Genomic DNA, 11680 nt, shown 5'->3' with positions numbered 1-11680 from the left:
GATGCATAGTGCTATATAGATGAAAAACTGGGGCTCAAGGAAGTTTAGTAACTTATTCAAACTAGTAAATACTGAGGATGGGAGTTGAGCACACTAAGTCCACAGGTCTTCTGCCTATGTATTACCCATTTATCAGAATTCCCTAAAGGAAACAGTATTGTGTCTTCTTGGAGCTGTTGCTAATTGTGTATTCATGAAATTGTTTCTAGTCATTCTTGCTTGTTCCTGATTCTTGTCACTATGAAGAGTTATTTTAGTTTTTCAACTCTTTTAGTTTTCTAATGTGTGTATTTTCCTATACTTTACCATGACAGCTTAATGTGAATTCCATTCTAGCATGACCTCAAGGATTTGAGTAAGCTAAGAGTGGTTCCTGAGGAACATTTCCAATACAAGCAGGTCTAGACAGATACAAAAGACCTATTTGGGGGATTCAAAATAGGTTGCTAACTACACACAGATCTAAGAGGCCCTAGAAAAAAATAGAACACAGGCTCTGGCTTTGAGTTTCCTGGAGCTCTCAAGCTAAGAGTCTCAGCTTTCTTTACTTTATCCTAATACCCCTGTTGGAGTATTGAAGTAGAGGAGAGAAGCCTGGAAAGCCCTTGACTATTATAGTATGTTTTTAAAATATGTATTATTCTTTACATGGATCTCTGTACTTAATATTCTTCAGGGTCATTTTACCACCAGGATACAAGCTCTTGGGTGTCTTCTGCATAAAAGCTGCAATTAGAATATTTATGTATTTTTAGGCAATAAAGGAAAAATTGAACATCCATATCTAGCAAACTCAATATTTGCATAATGAGGGCATGTCTTTCTCTCAGTCCCTGGACAGCCTTCTTTGTGTCTTGACAGTTGCATTCCCCAGAGGTCAGTCATCATTATAAATTTAAAGTGACTTTTACAAGAACTCAATTAAGAACAAACTCAGAAGAAATTAGTGTACATGTAATTCATGTGTTTACTTGGTTGTGCAAGTAACATAACAATGACCAGCAATGTGTAACTTCAGAGGATATGGTTCTACATAATCGTTAGCAGTTCCAGGAGCTGAACAAGTATAAAGAGAAATTAATCATACACTCTTCATCCAGAGAAGGCATCCCAGGCCTCCTTTTCTGCCTTTATTATAGTACTTGAAGTGTGCAGGATCTCAGATCCAAAAATGACTTAACTCAGTACCTATGTATGGATACAGGGAAAAAAACCCTACTACCGATGAGAACTGATGGAAGAACTATAGTTAACATACTTGCTGTGAATATCTATGTAGTAAAAAAGTGCTTTCAAAATCAGAACCTATAAAACAAATCTGATTTTCTCATTGGTTCCCATTATAAGGTCTATGGGGAATAGAACCGACAAGTAAATGATCTTGCAGTTTTGTTTTTGAATTTTTTTAGATGATGAAAAGATACGCTGTCCACCTAGTCCTTCATTTTATTTTCTTTTCCTTTTTTTTTTTTTGCGATGCTTTCACAATCGGCAATACATTTCAAAATTCTCCTTTACCTCTTTCCATCCCTCTAGCATGTTTACAAAAAAAATCAAGTAAAATTCAATGCAGTCATTGTTGATGCATTTATTAGCTCAGATAGAAAAGAAATTGAAATAATTAGCTAAAATTAAGTATATAGATTTTAGTTAACCATTTAGTTAACCTTACATAAAGAAAAGAATCTCTATAAGTGAACCTACTATCTCCTATATATAACACTTGTTTTTTTTTAATTAAGATGATCTTTTAAATCACTCATTAATATGTGTCTCAATGTGAAATATTGTAATCTAATTAACTATATGAAATAAGAGCAAAATATATGATGGAAAGCCAATATACAAAATTTCCATTTAAACATAAAAGCAGGAAATATCAAGAGGTCTCCCTAATAGTAATAGCTTGCTGCTCTTGCCTTTTATCTTACTATGGAGACAGAATAAATTGCAGCTTGGGAAGTTGAGATGAAAGTAGTCTGACTCCCTGAAAAACGAGCCCATAAATGAGGAGCTGTAACATCAGGACTGTTGTGAAGCACTTTGCCTCCTACAGTCTGCCACAGGGAAGTGCACTACTTGCATATATGTCCTGCATATCCTTGTAAATCTGTAGCTCCACAATAATTTTCTCACATTTTAATGCTGGTGTAGAATGAAAACCCTTCTCATTTTTCAGATAGGGTCATGAAGTATTGGAAGTCACAATTAACATGCAGGATAAGTTAATTGCTAAAATAATCATAGCATTTTAATCTAAACTCTTCAATTTGGAGAAGTATTTAGCCCTGAGTCATAACTTTTAGAGATGTGGAGAAATAGAAGTCAAAAATCCTAACCTCCTTTTCAGTATATAATGCAGCTGTCTTCTAAATTTGCCTTCATTTTATTTGGGAGGGCTGGTACAGCATTCCATCTGAGAAATTATTGGCTTCCCCACCACCACCCAGCTTATTACAAAGGAAAACCTGTGGTCTTCTTCCTGGCTTGTCTCCTGAGTTTTTGCTGGTAGAGCTGCCAATAGCAAGATGTCTTCAGGAAATGCCAAAATTGGGCATCCTGCCCCCAACTTCAAAGCCACGGCTGTTATGCCAGATGGCCGGTTCAAACCTCAGCCTATTTGACTACAAAGGAAAATACGTTGAGTTCTTCTTTTACCCTCTTGACTTCAACCTTTGTGTGTCCCACGGAGATCATTGCCTTCAGTGACAGGGCAGAATTTAAGAAGCTCAACTGTCAAGTGATTGATGCTTCTGTGGATTCTCATTAAACACACCCAACAAACAAGGAAGACTGGGACCCATTAATATTCCTTTGGTATTAGACTCCAAGCGTGTACCATTGCTCAAGACTATGGAGTCTTTTTTTTTTTTTTTTAAGATTTTATTTATTTATTTGACAGACAGAGGTCACAAGTAGACAGAGAGAGGGGGAAGCAGGCTCCCCGCTGAGAAGAGAGCCTGATGCGGGGCTCGATCCCAGGATCCCGAGACCATGACCTGAGCCGAAGGCAGAGGCTTTAACCCACTGAGCCACCCAGGCGCCCCAGGACTATGGAGTCTTAAAGGCTGATGAAGGCATCTCGTTCAGGGGCCTCTTTATCATTGATGATAAAGGTATCCTTAGGCAGATCACTGTAAATGATCTACCTACTGGCCACTCTGTGGATGTGACTCTGCAACTGGCTCAGGCCTTCTGGTTCACTGACAAGCATGGGGAAGTGTGCCCAGCTGGCTGGAAGCCTGGAAGCCTTCCTCTAGAGAGAATGGCCTGAGCTGTGTTAGGGGACAGGCCAACTTTGATGTACAGCAGTAGGGCATCTCTTTTGATCTTTTGTTGTATCTATTAAACTTGAACCAAGGAGGGAGGGGAGGAAAACTTGTGAGCAATGGAGTTTCCTGAACATGGAGTTTGTAAGTGTTCAATACATGTTTGTTTGATAAATGAGCGCACTGGTTTAGGCACTGAGCTAAAAACTGTAAGTATGGAGATGCATATAGCATAGTTCCTATTTTTTAGTATACATTATAGTGAAGAGAGAACATGTAAGCATACTGTAATGAAATTTCGTAATGCCTTGCTGGGGACATAGAATGTTTCAGCTGCAAGGAGGAGCACTAAATCTTGATTTGGAAGGAAAAGGGAGGGTTTTTAGGGAAATTGAAGTAGATGAGGTCATTAAGGTATACTAGAAGTTTATATTTTCTTGAAAAGCACCTAGTTATAAATAACCTTACTTGGGGTAAAGGTAAAGATAAGATAAAATAAGACTGAGGACATGAGTTATATTACTGCTGCTCTTAGTTTATCTCTAAATATTATCTTTATGAAACCAAACAAGCATGACAAGTGTGTTGTAGTTGTTGTTGTTGTTTAGTCTGTGTGTATGTGTGTATGTGTTTTGTTTTGGAAGCACTATTGACACAAACCTATTCCATTATTCTGTTATGATGATTTTATTAATACACCAATATACACTGATTAATATGCTGACTGGTGAGCTGACCCAGAAAGCATAAAATGATTTGTTTTTCCTTTTACTATTTATGTTTTTATGACTATATCCTTTGATCTAGGCCTTATATTCCTCCTTGAATGACTAGATATTCATACATATCCCTCCCTGGTTCTTCTTCCTCTTCCTAAAGGATTAAAGTTGGAGTGCTCCAGAGCTTAGAGCTTGGGTCTCCTCTCTTTGATATCTACCCTCATAAATTCTGTGATTTCAGATCTTCCGATTGAACTATTCTCTGTATGCTATTGTTTGCCAAGCTTACATCTGTGGTTTTCACATCCCTTTTGAGCTTCACACTCATATACGCTATTGCCTACTTGACATTTCCTCTTTTCCAAAACTGAATTCTGAAATTCTTCCCAAGAACTATTTCTTCATGTCAGTTAATGGCATTCACCCAGTTGCTCAGGACAAATGTGTTGTCATCTTAGATTACTCTCCTCACCCTTGCCACCATCTAGTGCATCAGCAAATCCTTTTGGCTCTACCATCAAACCATATCCCAAGTTATATTATGTCACCAAAGATTATAAACTAATCCAAACTTTGTCACTCTTATAACTATTTCTTCTACTAGTTGGAGCAATCATCATTTTTCTTGACATAACTATTGTAATAGCCCATGCTGGGTAGTTTGTATTAGTTCAGTCTTTGTAGTGGATCAGTTATTGGGATAACAACTTTAAGGGAAGTATTGTGCAATGGGTAGACAAGATAGAATGGAGGCCAAGACCATTGGAAGTGAGAAGGTCAAGGAATTAAGAAGTCAGAGTGTAGAAGAATCATCCATGTGAACTTTGAAATTGCCAAATTAATAACAAGCATATGACTAGAAAGCAATGTAGGGATTCAGGTGCTAAAATCTGAAACATGAAATGAATGAAAGGGGCATCTTTAGTTCCATGTATTTCTACTGTTCTCCACTTATAATTTCTGCTTTCTCACGAATCTCATAACTCTTAGCTGTTCATGGGTTCTCTATGTAGCCTTTCACATTTAGCTCCTGTTAAAAATGTCATTCCCTGCACTGTTTTTCAGTTCAGATTTCTAAGAACAAGAAACAGGTTGGCTCAACCTATTCCTGTTTGGATAGTCATTTTTTCTTTTTTTTTTCTGTGTGTGGTAGACCACATCATAGTTTACCCTTTAGTCATGCTCCTGCCTGTGATCTGATTACCTGTAGCCAGAGGGCATATGAGGAATGACAGCTGCAGGAATAAAGGGATCATGACCACCTAGGATTGTAACTTCAGCAGAAAGTGGGTTGGGTGTTTTCTCTTATATGCTAAGGCTTTGAAGGCACTTTTGGACATGGAACACAATTACTGCAATCTCTGTATGGTTGTGTCAGAGATTGAAGTAGTGGAAATAGCATAGAAGATGTAGGCAGTACCAGGAAGTGATTTTACAAATTACTAATACAGGTGCACTGTCATTTCAATTAACAAAAGAAAAACTAAGACTGTATATAACTTTAGTTAGTGTTTGGTGCATCCCAGATATTAAGGTGTATTTTATTGTCTTTCTTTCATTCATTCACCCAATAATTATTTAGTAGCCCTTCTCTGCTGGATAGTGGTATGCAATGAGTAGAAGGTCCTAGTAAGAAAATCTTGGAATTCTATTAGGTTGCCCCTGATACCAATAATATCCTACTTGATATCTCATGTCTCAGGCCACTTTAACTAGCTCCTAACACATCAAGAATGATCTGCTCTATAAGTGATTTCCTCTTATTACCTTGCTTTCCTTTAATGTAAATTACAAAAGAGGATAGCACACTTACTTCATAGAAAATTAGAAAGGCTAATTAAGTCAGGAAGCAGTGTTTTGAAGATGAAAATGATTTCTGTGTATTAAAGTGTTAAGTATGTATGCAACAGTTGTTGGTACAATGCAGTCTGCAATACTGGTGCCAGGAATGGAAGGCATACCAAAATGCTTTTAGATAACAAAAGGTCTTCATTGAAAATTCAAGTGGCACAATAAAGTGCTTGATAGCCTCTGATTTCTAGTGAAGTATTACTCTATTATCAAGTATATATATATATATACACAAAGATACATATTCAAGATAAAAATGGGATTTAGGTGGAATGAAGTAAGGAACCTCATCTTGGTGCACATCCCAAAATTCAGAATGTATGAAGTAAAAATCTCCTACAGCATTGCTTGATCTTGAGTTATAGATACTAGAACAAAGGAGTTTGAAGGCAGAGTCCACTGGACATCAAAGATGTTCCTGGTGTTGCAAGAAAAAAAAATTCTCAACCATTCAAAATTCTTCTACCTGGTCTAAGAATTAAGTTGATGTGAGACAGATTAATAGGAAAAAAATCAATGGTTTAATAACATGCATTCCTGCTGTATACATGTGAGAGACCTAGGAAAGTTGAGTAACTCCTTGAAATGGCCCAATCCATCACCATCTTCAAAGATGGAAGATGCTGGGTGTGGCAGAGGCCAGTTATTGGAAATTTTCAAGAAAAAGCACTGTAAACAAGGACATGATTGTTATGCAGATTTAAGTCATTGCCTTCCTCATTGATAAGGCTTCCTAGAGATTAAGTCATTCCCCTCTTTCTGGTATACATTTACAAATGGAGATTCCATTATAAATGTAAATGTCTCAGAAAAGTGTAACTTCTACTTGGTTCACAGAGCTTCTCATGTGCCTGCAATTTCTCATTAATTACAAGCTTAAAATAATCAGTGTGCCAGAAGCATATCATATAGTGGCAAAATTTTGCTCCCTACATCAGGATCTGAGAAATTAGGTAAAATGAAGGTTGAAAGTAGGGCTGAGAATATTGATCTGGAGAAGTCCTATAAATACTTGCTGCACAGTTTGTGGTCTCATCAGAGATGGAGAAAACAGACTGAATAAAGACATAGGATTATAGATTATAGATTTTTGCTAATTTATTTGCTTGCTCACTACATATTTATTTATTATATTAAGTGTTATGGGTTGAATTACCTACCCCCCCCAAAAAAGATATATATTTGCTTATTTGGAAATACAGTCTTTGCTGATATAATTAGTTAAGATGAGATGCTAGAGTAGAGTAGGCCCCTAATCCAGCTTGACTGCTATCCTTAGTATCCTTAGAAAAATTGGCCATGTGAAGACAGAATTGGAGTTACGCAGCTGCAGGGCAAAGAGCGAGTGGCAAAGATTGCTCACAAAAACTAGGAAACTAGGAGAGAGGCATGGAACAGATTCTTCCTCAGAATTTTCAGAAGGAACTAACCCTGCTGTCAGGCTCCTAACCTCCAAAACTGTGAGATAATACATTCATGATGTTTTAAGCTACCCAGTTTGTGGTACTTTGTTATGGCAGCCCTAGGAAACTAATACATCAATATCCAATTAAGTATATACATGATCGAGTCTGTGCTCACTGGCCAGTGTAGGACAGGGGTTGGAAAACTTGCTGCAGAGGATTAATATTTCAGGTGGGTGGGCCACATGGTGTCAGTTGCGATTACTCAACTCTTCTGTTAGAGTATAACGGTAGTAACAATGAGTAACAAATGGGCATGACTGTGTTCCAACAAAACTTTCTTTATGGACATGAAATTGGAATTGTATGTAATTTTCATGTCATGAAATATTATTCTTCTTTTGTTTTTTTTTTCAATTTATTTATTTTCAGAAAAACAGCATTCATTATTTTTTCACCACACCCACTGCTCCATGCAATCCGTGCCCTCCCTAATACCCACCACCTGGTACCCCAACCTCCCACCCCCCCACCACTTCCAACCCCTCAGATTGTTTTTCAGAGTCCATAGTCTCTCGTGGTTCACCTCCCCTTCCAATTTACCCAAATTCCCTACTCCTCTCTAACGCCCCTTGTCCTCCATGCTATTTGTTATGCTCCACAAATAAGTGAAACCATACGATAATTGACTCTCTCTGCTTGACTTATTTCACTCAGCATAATCTCTTCCAGTCCCGTCCATGTTGCTACAAAAGTTTGGTTTTATTCAACTATTTGAAAGTGTAAAAATGTGATGCCTGGGTGGCTCTGTCATTCAAACATCTGCCTTCTGCTCAGGTCATGATCCCAGGGTTTGGGGATTGAGTCCTTCATCAGGCTCCTTGCTTAGCAGGGAGCCTTCTTCTCTCTCTGCCTATGGCTTCCCCTGCTTGTGCTCTCTTTCTCTTTCTGATGAATAAATTAATAAAATCTTTAAAAATTTTTAAAAATAAAAAATAAAAATGTAAAAAACATTTTCAGCTTGTGGGCCAGATTTGGCCTGTGTGACAACCTCTAGTATAGGAGGAAAAGATAAGTTTTGAGACAGATAGATCTGGCTCTACCACTTCCTGTCTATTTATCTATCTATCTATTTATTTGAGATTGAGAGAGTGTGAGAGGGAGAGAGCACAAAAAGAGATAGGGTCAAAGGGAGAAGCAGGCTCCCTGCTGACCAGGGAGCCTGATGTGGGACTCAATCCCAGGACTCCAGGATCATGACCTGAGCTAAAGGCAGTTGCTTAACCAACTGAGCCACCCATCCAGGTGCCCCCTAGTTGTCGAATTTTTTATGTTACTTTACTTCTCTTAGTTTTAGTTGCTGCCCTTCCAAACTAGAAATAGTTATGATTTCTTCAAAGCACTATTAAAAGAATAAATTTGCTTTTAACAGAATTGGTTTCATGGGCACATGATCTGTGTGATCGCCCAGAGCCTTACACTTAGGAGGGCCCTGCATTTAGTTAAAGGCTCTGTTATCATCATCTTGAGGTTCTTAATAATTTTGAATAGGTTCCATATTTCCATTTTGCACTGGGGTCTGCGAGTCACATGGCCAGTGTGGCTCCTAGCACAGACAGAGAGCCCAGAAAGAGTAACGATTTTTATTACTATGCATCGTATCGTATGAGTAAGTGTATATATTTTTTTAAATATTTTATTTATTTGACAGAGAGAGATCACAAGCAAGCAGAGAGGCAGGCAGAGAGAGAGGGAAGCAGGCTCCCTGCTGAGCAGAGAGCCCGATGTGGGGCTCGATCCCAGGATTCTGGGATCATGACCTGAGCTGCAGGCAGAGGCTTTAACCCACTGAGCCACCCAGGCGCCCCTGAGTAAGTGTATATTGATGAAAAGCTAAACTCTATCCTTGGTTAAGGAGCTATGGCTTCTTTGGGAGAAGGCAAGAATATTCTCTCATAAAACAAAAGCCGTAATTACTAAAAGACAGATACACCTGCATCAGATGAGTAGACTGATGTGAAAAGTAAAGATATAGTGCCCCAATTCTGTAGCATGACAAATTAGCACCCAACTGGAGAGGCTCCACAGACAGCCAATTCATGGGGCTGGGTGGGGGTGGGGGGAACCTAACTATTCTCTTGTAATGAAGGTTTGTGCTATGAAGTAACTTTGGAAATGTGCTGGCTTTGCAGGGATATGTGCACGGAATGTTAAACAAATCCTTGCAGTTGGGTCTTGCGGCAGTCTTTATTTTGAGCAGTGACATCAGAGCATTTATCCAAACACTTATTTAAATAGAAATGCAAAAAGAGGTGCATTGCGGTGTCTGCTGAGCAGTGTAAATCTTACATTGGTAGAAATCTGGGACTCAGGCTGTCTTGCCAACACAGCACGGAGTCTGACCTACTATTAATTTCTTTGCTCATTGTACGTGACCAAACTGGAGAACTCAGAGCTCCAAATGAATTAGTTGATCACCCAACTGTTTTTTCTCACTTTTCAGAATTATTGCTCAGGTAGAGGCAAGCACTATGCAATTCATAAATTAAAAATCCACACCATTCTTTTCTTTATATCTGGGAAGACACCAGTATTGGTGAGCAAGTTCCCTTTGATAGCTTTCCAGCATGTTTGGGTTTGTGTCAAATAGCATTTCCAAATCTTTTGGCCAATATAAGAATTCCAATTGCAGGCTCATAAGCTAAAAAAAGCCAGATCTTCCAGCTTCTATGAGCTTTGGTATGGCTCTGGTCATGAGGGCCTATGTAGTAGAAAGTGAATGTGGTCCAGACAAAAAAGGCTTCTACTCAGGAATCATTCTACCAGTGCCATATATCCAGTCTGGGGAGTGGCTTCAGCCATTGGTTAGATACGTCTTGTTCAGAATTGATGAAATAAAACCATTATGAATGACAACATTTACTAATGTTTGTATTAGGAGTTTAAATTATACAGCAATGCCAATAGTGTACAAACCTTACTGCACTGTGGAATTGATGTGAATTTCCACCCTTCCCACCCCCACTAAGGTATTGATGAATGAAGTGTATTGGTCCTAAACTTAGACAGCTTGGTTTCTTTTGTTGTCGAGATGGCAGGGTTAGCCCTGAGCCACTTTCCTATCCCTTGCTGATTCCCACTGGACTGGTCACCTCCCTGTATCAGCACACATTCAGGAGTAAGTATACCAGGCTTTACATATTCACATTCCTAGCCAAGAAAGTGGATGAAAAATATAAACCTTATTAGCCAACAAGTTAGGAATCTCTGTTCTCTTCTTCCTCTGGCCTCCTTTGATTTTGCATTGAGACACTTTTTGTTGTTCCTTAGCACCTCCAGTATGCACTGCTCAGGGATGGAGAGAGAGGTGAAGATCAAATCAGTCAATTTGGTTTCTCATTAGTAGCTCTGGCAAAAGACTTGCAGGAGGTTTGCAACTAATGGCCAAAATGAGAGGAAATCATCCATGCTATTCCTATTCCTGATTCCCGAGTGAGCAGAAGGCTGGCTGATTTCCTCTTTGCTAAATAGTGTCCTGAGGGTATGAATGCTTTGTAAAAATGCCTGCCTTAGACTGTTTCTACATTGGAAAACTAATCAGTTGGCTAGGATCAAATGGATGTGCTAGTTCAGTTTAAAAGATAATGTGAATTTAACAGAAATTTCCCCCTTCCACTTACATATCTGTGTTTTGGGTTTGGTTTTTTGTTTTGTTTTGTTTTGTTTTTTTTAAGTTGATGTTTTTGGCTTTGTTTTGTTCCTTTTTTTATATTGAAAAAGCATGACTTTGGGGGGAATAGCATGGAACTGAAAATAAACAAGTAAAAAAATTAAGTAAATACTGTAGTTATTTTAGATAGTAGTAAGGACTAGGAAGAAAATAAGACAAGTGAAGAGTTTATAGAAAACTGGGGCTGTGATGCTATTTTAGATAAGGTGGTCAGCCTATGGAGGAGATGACATTTGGTCAGTGATCTGAGAAAGGATGAGAAAGGAGAAACATTGTGAAGATCTAGTGGCATCATCTTCCAAGCATAGGGGTGGCAAATGGAAAAGCTCAGAGGCAGCAAAGAATTTTGGCTGCATAAGGAGCTGCAAGGAGGACTCTGTGATTGAGAGGATGAACACGGGGAAGAGTCAGAAGACACTAAATTAGTGGTGCAGACAGAGACAGGGGAATACAGAGCCCTACGGTCTCTGCTAAGGGTTGGGTTGGAATCTAAGTGTGATGGGAGCCATTGATGAGTCAAGCAGGGAAGTGGCATGGTCTCATTTATGGTTTATCCTGTTGATTGTGTCAAGAGCAGAGAAGATGGCAGGTGAGAGGTGAAGTCGGGAGGGACCAGTTAGGAGGCTGTTGAACTAAGCTCAGTAAGGGATAAAATGAGAGACATGGACTGAAGTTGTTATGGTGAAGATGGTGACGAATAGCAGGATT

General features: G+C 38.8%; 1 pseudogene; it reads left to right on the top strand.

Moving 5' to 3' along the window:
• Positions 1 to 2513: 2513 nt before the first annotated feature.
• LOC122896480 lies at positions 2514 to 4576 on the top strand (annotated as a pseudogene).
• Positions 4577 to 11680: the final 7104 nt, after the last annotated feature.

Source organism: Neovison vison, chromosome X, assembly GCF_020171115.1.
Source record: "Neovison vison isolate M4711 chromosome X, ASM_NN_V1, whole genome shotgun sequence".
In the NCBI taxonomy this organism is placed as follows: Eukaryota; Metazoa; Chordata; class Mammalia; order Carnivora; family Mustelidae; genus Neogale; species Neogale vison.
The sequence above is the reverse complement of the archived record's forward strand: the minus strand, read 5'-3'. Positions and strand labels throughout refer to the sequence as shown.